Here is a 12,692-nt window from a genome sequence, read left to right as displayed (position 1 = left end):
TCCTTCCACTTCAGCCTCCTAAAGTGCAGGGATTATAGGGATGAGCTACTGTGCCAGGTCAACATAGGATATTGAGGAGAGAGAAAAGGCACAAACCAGTCATCTTAGAAATTGAGTGAATGAACTGAAAAAAATATAGTTGAATTACCAGGAGGCTCTAACGGCCCATTTGAGATACATGATCATCAGTGTAAAACTTGATCAGTTTCTTTTTATGGAACATACTTCCCTTATTTTCCTGCCTTTTATGAAGAATTATCATATTGTCATTGCCTCTGGGAAGCACTGGATATTTCTGCCTCCATCCCCTCCTCCCATTCTTGCTTCTCAATTTCTTTCCCCTGTTCCTTCATTCCTAGGAAAGAAATTACTGGCTTTCCCTTTTGACTTTCTGGAATATCTTACACACATCTTTATTATAACACTCTTAAATAAACTGTAATTATTTCTTTACATTTCTGCTTTTATCCTTAACCTCATTATGCATGAGTTTCTAACTGAGGTCCCTAGTACAATATCTTCATATTATAGATTTCTAGGTAAAGGTTTACTGAATAAAAGAAGGAAGGAAAAAAAGTTCTAGCTGTTATTTCTGTATATACAGTTCTTATAGATGGCCTCTTTCCGGTATTCAAAGATTAAAAATCAAATCACCCTTCACTTTGTATCTCTAGAGACTGGCTAGCAGTGATTTTTCTTTGACTTTATTTTGGAGATTCCATTTATTTGTTATTTGTTATTTTTCTTCTGGTGTCTAAATGATGGAGAATATTTCTTGGCACCACTTTAGTAAGACAGAGTTAAAAAAAGATTTATTTTCTAACAAATGTTTCCCTTTCACATAATGGCAAATTACATAAAACATTTCTAGGTCAATCAAGGCAACTGAGAAATTTTGATTTTGACCACAGCTGAGGCAATTTGCTGTGGGGATGGCTGGAGGCACACAGAGGTTCCTGAAGCCAGTTGGTGGGGGCTGTAATTGATTTCAGATGTGCCTGAATAATGCTGAAGATAAATGTCCCAGAGGTAGATTATTGGAGAGCATTTTGGCTGTTTCTAATAAAATTTTCTTTAAAATTCCAAGTTTTTTTTTTTACAGATGCATATAATAGTTCTATCGTGATCTAATGGGCCTGAGTGGAAGCTACATGTTTGTTTGTGATTTCCCATTTCCCCCTAGTTATGAAGGGAATACATAGTCTTAGTAGAAAAATACAGATGACTATAAAGACCCAAATAAAAAGAGTCACTGGATATTTACATACATATATTTATCTAGTTGGAATCATACAGAATGTAATTTTGTATACTAATTTTTATGTGATATCTTGAACTTTTTCCCTCAACAAGATTACAAATTTTCAAGATATGATTTCAATAGTTTTATAATATTATATAGCAGTTTTTTTTTTTCAGTTTCCCATGTTGTCTTGAGGATTTATAGAGATGAGTGTCTTGGGGTCTACCAAGGGCTTTGGGGAAGCAGGAATTGGGAGCGCGGTAATTGAGCCAGCTGGCTCCAGGATCCCCTTGGATTTTTCAGAGTTCACGTTTGACTAATTTTTATATTGGGCTTCTGCACAAAATTCTCCCTGAAGAAGAATTCCCAAACATGTTAAAATTTGAAATCATTATTGGTGAGTTGTAATTTCACATTTGTTGCACATCTAGTGTTTCTATAGTTTAGTGTTATGGGGCACTTTGTACACACACACACACACACACACACACACACTCTTATTTCTTCAGGATATATAAGTAGATATTGAATTACTGGGTCAAGTAATAGATACTGTTAAATTGTGCTAAATATTGTCTGGAGAGTGGTTATGCAACTTCAACTTCCAACAGCGGCGTATAAAAGGACTCATCTCATAACACACAAATCACCTTTCCTTGGTTGTATTTTCTATTTTGAAAAGTAACATATCACTGCTATTTTAATAAGCAATTGCTTTATAATGGTGAGGCTAAATTTTATTTACATGTTTATTAGTAATATTTTCTTGCCTGAATTTACTTGCTCATATTTTTTGCTAACATTTCCATTGGAGCATTAGTATTTCAATCTCTAAGGGTTTACTTGTATGCAAGATTTAAAGATTTAAACTGCAAGGGTCTACTTATATGCAAATTTTTTTCAACAAATACACAGATCAAAAATATAGTATTCACAGATGCGAAACCTGAGTATGGAGTGCTGACTTTTCATACATACAGGTTCCACAAGGCTGACTGTGGGACTTGAGTATGCATGGGTTTGGGTATGGGAGAGTCCTGGAACCAATCCCCCCCACATATACCAGGGATGACCATATAACTGTGCTTTGTATATTAAAGGTATTAACCTTTTGTCTTATTTGTGGCTATTTTTCTAGTTTGTCACTGAAGTGTAAATGATATTTTTATATCATTTAACATATTTTATGGAATCTGATTTGTCGATCATCTGCTTTATGACTCCTATGACTTTTAGAAAATCTCTTTCCATTCACCTATAATTTATAGTTTCATTAAAAACATTAATATTAATTCACGAGGACTTATTTGGGACTAAGATGTGTTTTATTTGTAATTTATAATAGCTTTTATGTTGCTGTTTGAATGATCCATACCAATTTCATTGAATTATTAATGTATGGGAATGTCATTAACTTTATATAGTGACCTGTTATCCAACTATCTAAACTGTATTGTTTTCTCTGATCATTTATTTGAAGAGTTTCTTGGAGTTTCTAGATGGAAAAAAAAAACTATCAGAAAATAATTATTGTTTTGTTTCTTTCTCTACAACCTGTATGCCACTTATCTTTTCTTATTTCCTTACCCCTCTGGCTGGGGTGAGTACAATGTTGAATAGAAGTACTGATTGTGGGTGTCTTTATCATGTTCCTATCTTCAAAGGGAATGATCTAACTTCTTGCCATTTTGGGTGATTGTTGCAAGCTTTCATTAGATTCTGCTTATCAAGTTAAGAAAGTTCATTTTAATTTTTATTTGCTAAGAGTTCTTTAAAATTGTGAATTATTTTTGAATAATAAAATATAAAATTTCTCCATCCATTGAAATATTCATTTGTTTTCTTTTCTTTTGCTAAAGTAATTGAATTATGCTAATTAGGTTTTCTGGTGTGAACCCATCTGAAATTGGACTCAATGCATTATTTATTTTATACATTGCTGGTTCAATTTAATAGTAATTGATGTAGGTACTTTTAAATTTATGTTTTAAAATAAATGTGGCTTATTCTCCTTTCTCCTTCTCACAGTACTTGAGTATGTTTTTGGAATCAAGGTTATAAAAGCATCATAAAACAAGTTGGGGGCTGGGAGCTGTGGCTCACACCCATAATCCCAGCACTTTGGGAGGCTGAGGCAGAAGGACCGCTTGAAGGCAGAAGTTTGAGGCTGCAGTGAACTATGATAGCGCCACTACACTCCAGCCTGGGTAACAGAGCGAGACCCTGTCCAAAAAAAAAAAAACAAACAAACAAAACAAAACCCATCTGGAAACCTCTAGTCACAGTTGAGCTGCTGTAGTCAACACAATGTAAGGTAGAAATAAACTGTTTATTCTGAGCCCTACCCAAATTTTGGAATCATGAGAAGCAGTAAATAATTGTTTTGTATTAAATTCTAATGTGTGCTTGGGTCTGTTTCTGTCTCATCACTTAGTGTGATTGTATCATCTGTCTGTTTATGTCTCATATTGTTCTTAATATTGTTTCATTATATTTTAGAATCTGGTAATGCAATTCCCCCTGCTTATTCTTGTTGTTCAAAATATTATAGCAGGAGTCTCTGAGCCTACTCTGGCTCAAGAGACTGCCTGATAGAAAATAAAAACTAATACTGTAGCTATTACTGTCTGTTTTGCCTTCAGGTGAAATTGAGAATGGTTTTGTCAGTTTCCTAAACCCTTTGGAATTTTTATTAGAATTGCATTAAATTTGTAGATTATTTTGCGAAGAATATTTGCAAGATTTTCTTTACAACCTGAATTGACAGGTCTTTTCAATATCTTCAAATATTGTTACATTCCTAATCTTTGTAGTCATTACATATTTCATGCAATCATGCATTTATTCATTCATTACTAATCCAGAGGGCACAATTCTTTTTTTCTTTTTTCTTTTTTTTTTGTGAGATGGAGTCTTGCTCTGTCGCCCAGGCTGGAGTACAGTGGCACAATATCAACTCACTGCAACCTCTGCCTCCCAGGTTCAAGCAATTCTCCTGCCTCAGACTCCTGAGTAGCTGGGCTACAGGCATGCACCACCACGCCTGGCTAATTTTTGTATTTTTAGTAGACACAGGGTTTCATCATGTTGGCCAGGCTGGTTTTAAACTCCTGACCTGAAGTGATTCGCTCACCTCGGCCTCCCAAAGTGCTGGGATTGCAGGCGGGAGCCACCATGCCCGGCTGCAATTCTTATTAAGCTCAAATTTGTAGACTACTGCTATTTAGTGTACAAGATTTTACAGAATGTGCTTTATATATTAATCCTGTCATCTGGTAGTAGTTAATCTCTACTTTTATTTCTCAATTTCATACATTTTTCTTTTTTAATTTTATTGTGGTACCTGGAATGATACTGTGTCAGTAATGGCTGAGCCTACTCCCCTCTTCCTTGGTCATTGAATGACCAATCTGAGGCTTCTCTGAGAAGGGTAAGACTTTGGGCAAAGCAACTCTAGGCAGCTGAGGCTGACCCTGAAGAAGCTGTCAGTTGGAGGCTCACCAATGACCACATTCCCCTTAGCTGGGCAGCAAGTCCTTTCTTGAAAGGTGACCTGGGCCATGCATTGCTGTGTTATCCACAGCCTGGTTCTGAGAAACTTGGGAAAGTCACATCCCTGGCCCTGTCATGTGGGATGGATGAGGTGGTTCTCTGTAATATCTGCCCCTTCTCATTGTTCCAAACACTGCATTTTTCTCAACCACAGCTTTTCCTCTTTCCCCTGAGGGGTGTTTATTTAAATTGCTTTAAAGTCACTGGAGTAGCTTGACTTACAGCTTTGATGTAAAGTGTGCCTGCAAGACCCTCAGCATGTAGCTGTTCACACATAAGCAAGACACAGCTGTGACAGGGCAAGAGTCCTCACTGCTGGCCCTGGAAGGAAATCCCAGTTAAATTGCATTCATGGTTTTATATTTAATGAAACCGCTTGGTGTGCCGCTGCCATTGTTTCATTTTTCTATGGTGTTTTTAGTGGTTTGCAGTATTGCATGCAGTTCCCAACCTCTAAGCTTTCTGTAGGTAAATAAACCTGAAATTGTATTAATGCATTGTTGGCTGCCATTTCCATTTGTCTACACCCAGAAGCCGTCTCTGCTGTTTTCAATGAACTTTTTGTCCTTGAAGCAAATTAATCAAACTCAGCTGGTGTCACCATTTTAAAAAACCCACAAGAAAAACAAAATTATTTTTCTCTTTTTACATTACCTGTTTCTCCAGTCGTCTCAATTAAGTTCTCCTTGGGACCATCAGTCTAGTCAAAGACAAATACAGAAATGGATATGAGTAGCAGAACTGCAAATAGGTTTTTATGAAAAGAAATTATATAATTAAAGTGATATGCTTTGAATTTTCAAAGAAATATAAAAACTATTTACAATCAGATACTCTCAGCAACTAATTTGGAGCAGTAATCTGAGGTCAAGATGTTTTAAACACTCCTAGGTATGGCAACTGTTTATTTTAACAATGCTTACTTAAAGTTGGTACTACCAAATTTGCTTTTAAAACTCAGTGTGTCATATATCTTTTCCCAATATTCCATTAGAGTTTTAATGGTATAGAAAACTAACTAGATAAGGATCCTAAAACCAAATAAAACTAAATTAATAAATATCATGCAAACTATGGATAATAAGAGAGCATGTTTCAGAGAAGAAAACTAACTAACTTCTACCAGATGCAATGACACAGAGGCTGGATTGAAAATAAAAGATTATAACCTGTACAGACTTCCTTACTAATGCCACTGAGCACCGCAAGCTGGAAAATAAAGCAGAGAGAGATTTCGATTTTCCACTATCTGGTCTTCACAAAACAAAAGATTTATTGGCCAGAAAAAGGTCAGTTTCCCTCCTGACCTCATATGTGAATTCTTTTGTAAGAGTGTCAAATATGTTTTCCTCCCTCTTAAACTCTTATTCCCCATGAAATATTCAGATTTCTTTCTTTCTCTCTCTCTTTATTTCCTTCCTTCCTTCCTCCCTTCCTTCCTTCCTCCCTCCCTCCCTCCCTCCCTCCCTCCCTCCCTTCTTTCTTTTCTTTCTCCCTTCCTTCCTTCCTTCCTTCCTTCCTTCCTTCCTTCCTTCCTTCCTTCCTTCCTTCCTTCCTTCCTTCCTTCCTTCCTTCCTTCCTTCCTTCCTTCCTTCCTTCCTTCCTTCCTTCCTTCCTTCCTTCCTTCCTTTCTTTCTTTCTTTCTTTCTTTCTTTCTTTCTTTCTTTCTTTCTTTCTTTCTTTCTTTCTTTCTTTCTTTCTTTCTTTCTTTCTTTCTTTCTTTCTTTCTTTCTTTCTTCTTTTCTGAGACAGAGTCTTGCTCTGTCACCCAGGCTGGAGTGCAGTGGTGCAATGTCAGCTCACTGCAGTCTCCACCTCCTGGGTTCAAGTGATTCTCCTGCCTCAGCCTCTCAAGTAGCTGGGACTACAGTTTCCCACCACCACACCCAGCTAATTTTTATATTTTCAGTAGAGACGGGGTTTCAGCATGTTGGTCAGGCTGGTTTCGAACTCTTGACTTCAGGTGATCTGCCTGCCTTGGCCTCCCAAAGTGCTGGGATTACAGGCGTGAGCAAGCACGCCTGGCCGAGATACTCAGATGTCTTCTTCTTCCTCCTCCCTCCTCCTTCCTCTTCCCTCTTCCCTCCTCCTTCTCCCCTCCTCCTTCTCCTTCCTCCTCTGCCTCCTCCTGTCTCCTCTTCCTCCTACTACTGCAGTTGCATAGCTTAAAGGAGTGGAGTACAGTGATGGGTTATTTCCCAAGATGTGTGTCTGCTTCAGGTGAAGAAGTTACATGTCAGGAAAGAAAACGAATATGGAAGGTACAGGAAAGGCTTCTATGGGAGTATATCTGAACAAAATAAATCTTTAGACTGCACCAATTATCTATTGCAGTCTGAGGCCTCGAGTTACACTAAAAGTCTCTGTACATTAGTACTTCTGAGATAGAGATTTGGTCAGGATGGAAATGAATGGAAGAAGAATGAAAATAAGCTACATATTCTGATTGTAGGCAAAAATAAAGTCTGCATGAACATCTTGTTTAAGCCTGAGAAAACAGAATAACATGAGGTCCATGAAATATTCTTAAATGTGCATTAATACATTATAACACAAACATTTTTAATGTTATCATTTACTTTAAATATATTTTAATTATTACACAGAATGGACAGATTTTTCTAGTTATTTCCCTGTTGTCAGATATTTAAATCATTTTTCGCTAACAGAAGATATAATAACCAATTATAAAAACTGTAAAATTTATAATTTTTAATTAAAAATTCTGTAATTTAAATTTTGTTAGAAAATAGTCTTAGAGACTGGGCATAGTGGCTTATGCCTGTAATTCCAGCACTTTGGGAGGCCAAGGTGGATGGATAGCTGAGCCCAGGAGTTTGAGACCAGCCTGGGCAACATGGTGAAACCCTGTCTCTACAAAGAATACAAAAATTAGCTGGGCATCGTTGTGTGCACCTGTGGTCCCAGCTACACAGGAGGCTGAGGTGGGATGGTCACTTGAACCCAGGAAGTTCAGGCTGCAGTGAGCTGAGATTGTGCCACTGTACTCTAGCCTGGGTGACGGAGTGAGACCCTGTCTGTAGGTAAGTAAATAAGAAAATAGTCTTAACATGGAAATTATTGGTAAATAGCTATCAGTTTTTAAGGAATCTTGCTACATACTATCAAGTTTCTTCCTAAAATACTATTGCACTTTTGGCCACCATCCCTTTTGGATGAGGAGTGCTCATTCTGATGGACAGTTGCCAGTAGGGGGCCTTTTGTGTTTGTTTTCCTTTAATAAAATAGCTGAAAATTTACATATTATCATTGTCATGATAATTTATCATAATTTGTTATAATTTATCATAATTTATAAATTATAATTTGTATATATCTATTTAATATACTGATGCATTATATATTGATATATCTATATTTTGTATAAATATATAATTATACATATAATTATATACCATCGATGTGATATACAATTATATATGATATATGTGATATATATAATGATATATATGTGATATATATCATGGATATATAATTGTATGTATAATTATATATTTACAATATAAATTATGTAAATATTCAAATATAAATTTATATATTTGTAAAAATTTGTTTATAGATTTTATATATTATGAATATATTATAAATATAATTATATATCATATATATGATTATATAAAATATATTGTTATATATCATACATACTGACATATAGATATATATCACATATATCAGTATATCATATATATCAATATGTCATATATATCATATATTGACATATATATCAATATATATCACATATATAAAACCTTGAAAACCATAGCATCTTCAGTATGCATTTTTGAAGGCCTATTTTTATTATTTAAATATTTATGATCTAATGTTAATAATGCAGTATTTTTTTTCTTTTATTTTGAGACAAGGTCTCACTCTGTTGTCCAGGCTGGAGTGTGGTGGTGTGATCGCAGCTCACTGAAGCCTTGACCTTCTGGACTCAAGTGAACCCCCCATTTCAGCCTCCTGAGTAGCTGGAACTACAGGCATGCTTCACCATGCCCAGCTAACTTTTGTATCTTTTGTAGAGACAGGGTTTTACCATGTTGACCAGGCTGGTCTTGAACTAGATAGACTAAAGGGATTTTCTCATCTCAACCTCCCAAAGTGCTGGGATTACATGTGTGAGCCACTGTGCCTGATTCTATGTAGTAATATTTTGAGGTAGCTACTACTTGTTTTTTTTCTATGTGTAAGTATTTTAAATGTTAAATTAAGAAAAATTTAGGATAAGAACTATATTTTGTTTTGCTAATAAGCATGAAAGCACAGACTTAGAGAAGCACAGCCTAGGATTCGAATCAAATGTATATGACTCCAAACTCCAGACTCCTCTTCATTAGAGCATAGTGCTTTAACAAGTTGACATCAGTGAGTCCTTTTCAGAGTCATTAAACTCTGTTTAGTGCTCAGCATTTTGTATATTTTGGCTTGTTTTCTTTTAAATACCATATGGCTTTTTAAGAATGGAAATATAATCTTACAAGTAATCACTGTCCTAAGACAATTAATAAATTTTGCTGAGTCAATAGTAAAAGTAACTGATAGTAAAACTGACAGTAATTGGAAACATTTGTAAGATATTTCACATTTCGCAAACTGTTTTTCACATGTCCACATTTGCAACATATTGTGAAACAAAAATATAGTTTACAAAACAACATGTATCGCTGATGCTAATCTTATTAGATAAGTTTTCCAAAATTCATACAATGGTGAGGTTATAGGTAATTTTTAATTTTTTAAATTTTTCTTTAAAAACTATATGTATCCTTTTAATAATCATTACATTTAATCTTTTATATAGTTTTAAAGCAATCTAAAAAGATTGAAAGTAAACACCAGACTTGCAATTTTTAAAAAGTTAAATATATTTTTTTGTATAGAACTTCTGTGATTTTATCAGGAACACATTAGATGCCTGTAGTTGAATGGCCAAACTTTATGGCATTCAATTCTCATAGCAATCTGAAGTAGATATGACAGACTTTTTTTTTTTAACAGGTGAAGAAACTGCAATTTAGAGATGTTTGAATGATTTTTCCCCAACCCAGACAATTAATAATTTATGAAGCCAGAACTAGAAGAAACATTTTCTAAATATGAACAAGCAGCTGTAGACTCTTAACCCAATTATTATTCCATATTGAGGGCCAAACATAACCCAAGAAAGCAGCTACAGTCTCCTGCAACCAGGAAAATGAGGAGAAAATGCCCTGGAGAAAATGAAGTCAGAACTTGGAAAATCAAGTGGTGATGGGAACCCCCTAGGTTACTATCTGCTGATGGGTGTGCCTGTTCACAATGGAGCCAGGGGTGTCAGGACACCCTGAAAATCCAGGGGTGTGGTACCCATGGAAAGAACAACTCTAGCTGGCCTCTGGCCTCCCACGCTGCAGGGCCAATTCTTGCTGGGTGTGCTCCAAATTACCCCAAAAGGCAACAGCAACAACTGTGCTAGTATGTCAGCCTTGGAGTCAGGCTTTCTCCTGACTCACATAAACATGACCCAAATGTGCAGCTCTAGAGCCAAGTCTCTGTTCCCTACTCAAAAATTCTGGATAAACTGGTTAGTTCTTGCAAATCCAGTTGCTTAAAATGACTTACCTTGCTTTACGTATGTTCATTACTCTCCTGTGTCTAGGTGACAGCTCTCCTATGAAGCAGTCATTCTAGAGCACTTGTTAAAAACTCCTGTTCTAGAGTGGCACTAGGGGGAGTCAGGCTGGTTCCTGGGCTTGCTCAGGTTCTGCTGTGATGTGTTGGACAACCAGATGGACCTAGGTCTCATCTTCACTAATATCCGGAGAAGAGCTTTGCAATCGGAAAATAAATTCAAATATCCCAAGTGATGTAGGTTGAGATGTACCAGTGTGGGATCTGGGATGTGAACTAGGGAAGTATTAAATTCTAAGTCAGTGCTGGTAGTGGGTATGGAGACGTTAAGCTTCCTTGTGAAATACTGGATTCTGGGGATGAGAAGGGGAGCAGATAGAACCTAGGAAATTTTGGTTGAAATATTAAGATGGTCACAAGACAGAGTTGGAATTACAAAACAAGAGAGGCAGAAGGAAGTGAAAACCTGAGTGGTATTTAGTAAGTAAATGGTATTTAGTGTCTTGTTAAGGGGTGACAGAAAAATGTGAGTCCACTCATAGTGTTTAATTTTTGCTTTGATTTTAGGCCATTTAGCATCCATTCTAGTTTCTTTTGGTAATAGCATCTGAATTTCCATTTGGAAATGATTTTTCTCCATTGTATACAGTCTAATGGACAAGGAAGACCAGTTGGAAATTATCTGCATATTAGATTATGAGCAGAATGGTGAAAGTCTGTTAATTATTGGAGTTCTTTCATGACTGCATCAGTCCCTGGGGCAATGCTACACTTCCTGCTACTACGCTCTCTGGAGCAGTCTAGTTTCTGTATGTTCTGTGCCTCGTCCAATCCTGTGAGTCCTGTGAGCTTCCCTATATCCTTCCCATAAATTCCTCATTTGCTTAAGTTAGAGTCAGTTTCTGATCACAACCAAAGAATCTTCACTAATACTCTCATACTCTAGGCAAAGTAATTGAAGTTGAGCCTTGTGATGTTCACAGTGTTAGCAGTATACCGACACAACATAGCCTGTTCTGTTTTTGAGAGAATGAAGCTGTAACGCCAAATATTTAAAATGATCAGGAGTGGAGGAGGTCACTGGAGGCTGATATAGCAATGTAATATAGTTACTTCCTAATTTAGCGTTCAGCTTGAGGATATGAGTTGATTTCTTTTTCCCTCCAGCATTTTATTATCCAAAATTTTCAAACATATGGCTAAGCTGAACAAATACTATGATGAACATCCCTATGCCCGTTATCTACATTCTATTATTAACATTTTACTATGCTTGCATTGTCACATATGTATCCATCAAATAGTCTTTCTATCCACCTAACAGTCTTACTAGCCATCCTCTTTTTGTTTATGCAATTCAAAGAAAATTGCAGACCTTAATATACTAACATTACTATTCTGTATCATGAGTATCATCAAGAGTTAAATATTCATTTGTAATTGTTTCTTTTGATGTAAAATGTACATACAAAGAAATGCATGAATCTTCATGTTAATTTCCTCAGTTTTAACAAATGCATCCATTGGTGTAGCCCAAACTCCTATTAAGATATAGAACATGGCCAGGCGCGGTGGCTCACACCTGTAATCCCAGCACTTTGGGAGGCCGAGGTGGATGGATCACGAGGTCAGGAGATCGAGACTATCCTGGCTAACATGGTGAAACCCTGTCTCTACTAAAAGTACAAAAAATTAGCCGAGCATGGTGGCCCACGCCTGTAGTCCCAGCTACCCGGGAGGCTGAAGCAGGAGAATCACTTGAATCCGGGAGGCGGAGGTTGCAGTGAACCGAGATTGCGCCACTATACTCCAGCCTGGGCAACAGAGCAAGACTCTGCCTCTAAATAAATAAATAAATAAATTAGTTAATTAAAAATAAAATAAAATAAAAATAATAAGATATAGAACATGACTTGCCCAGAAAGTTTCTTTTGCTCTTTCCTAGACAATTTTTCTTCCTCCCCCAAAGTTAACCACTGTGATTTTTTTCCCAGAGAGCTTACTTCCCATAATGGGGAAACAAGTGAGCCAACACGACAGCTGCCTGGGCCTCTAGTCGTGGGGGTGCTGAAGCATTATTGGGATTGTAACTGATGGACAAAATCTTAGCACTACTCTCAGAGAGAGTTCTGTAGGTGGTTGGAGGGTGTTTGCTTAGATAAGCACTCTGGATGGGAGGAACTGGCTTCTAGGAAGCATGCTTGAATTATAGTTAATGGGTCTCTGGTCCAGGGACAGTGCAGAAGAGGCTAAAAACTGTGACCCT

Source organism: Macaca nemestrina, chromosome 14 (genome assembly GCF_043159975.1).
Source record: "Macaca nemestrina isolate mMacNem1 chromosome 14, mMacNem.hap1, whole genome shotgun sequence".
NCBI classification, from domain to species: domain Eukaryota; kingdom Metazoa; phylum Chordata; class Mammalia; order Primates; family Cercopithecidae; genus Macaca; species Macaca nemestrina.
The sequence above is the reverse complement of the archived record's forward strand: the minus strand, read 5'-3'. Positions refer to the sequence as shown.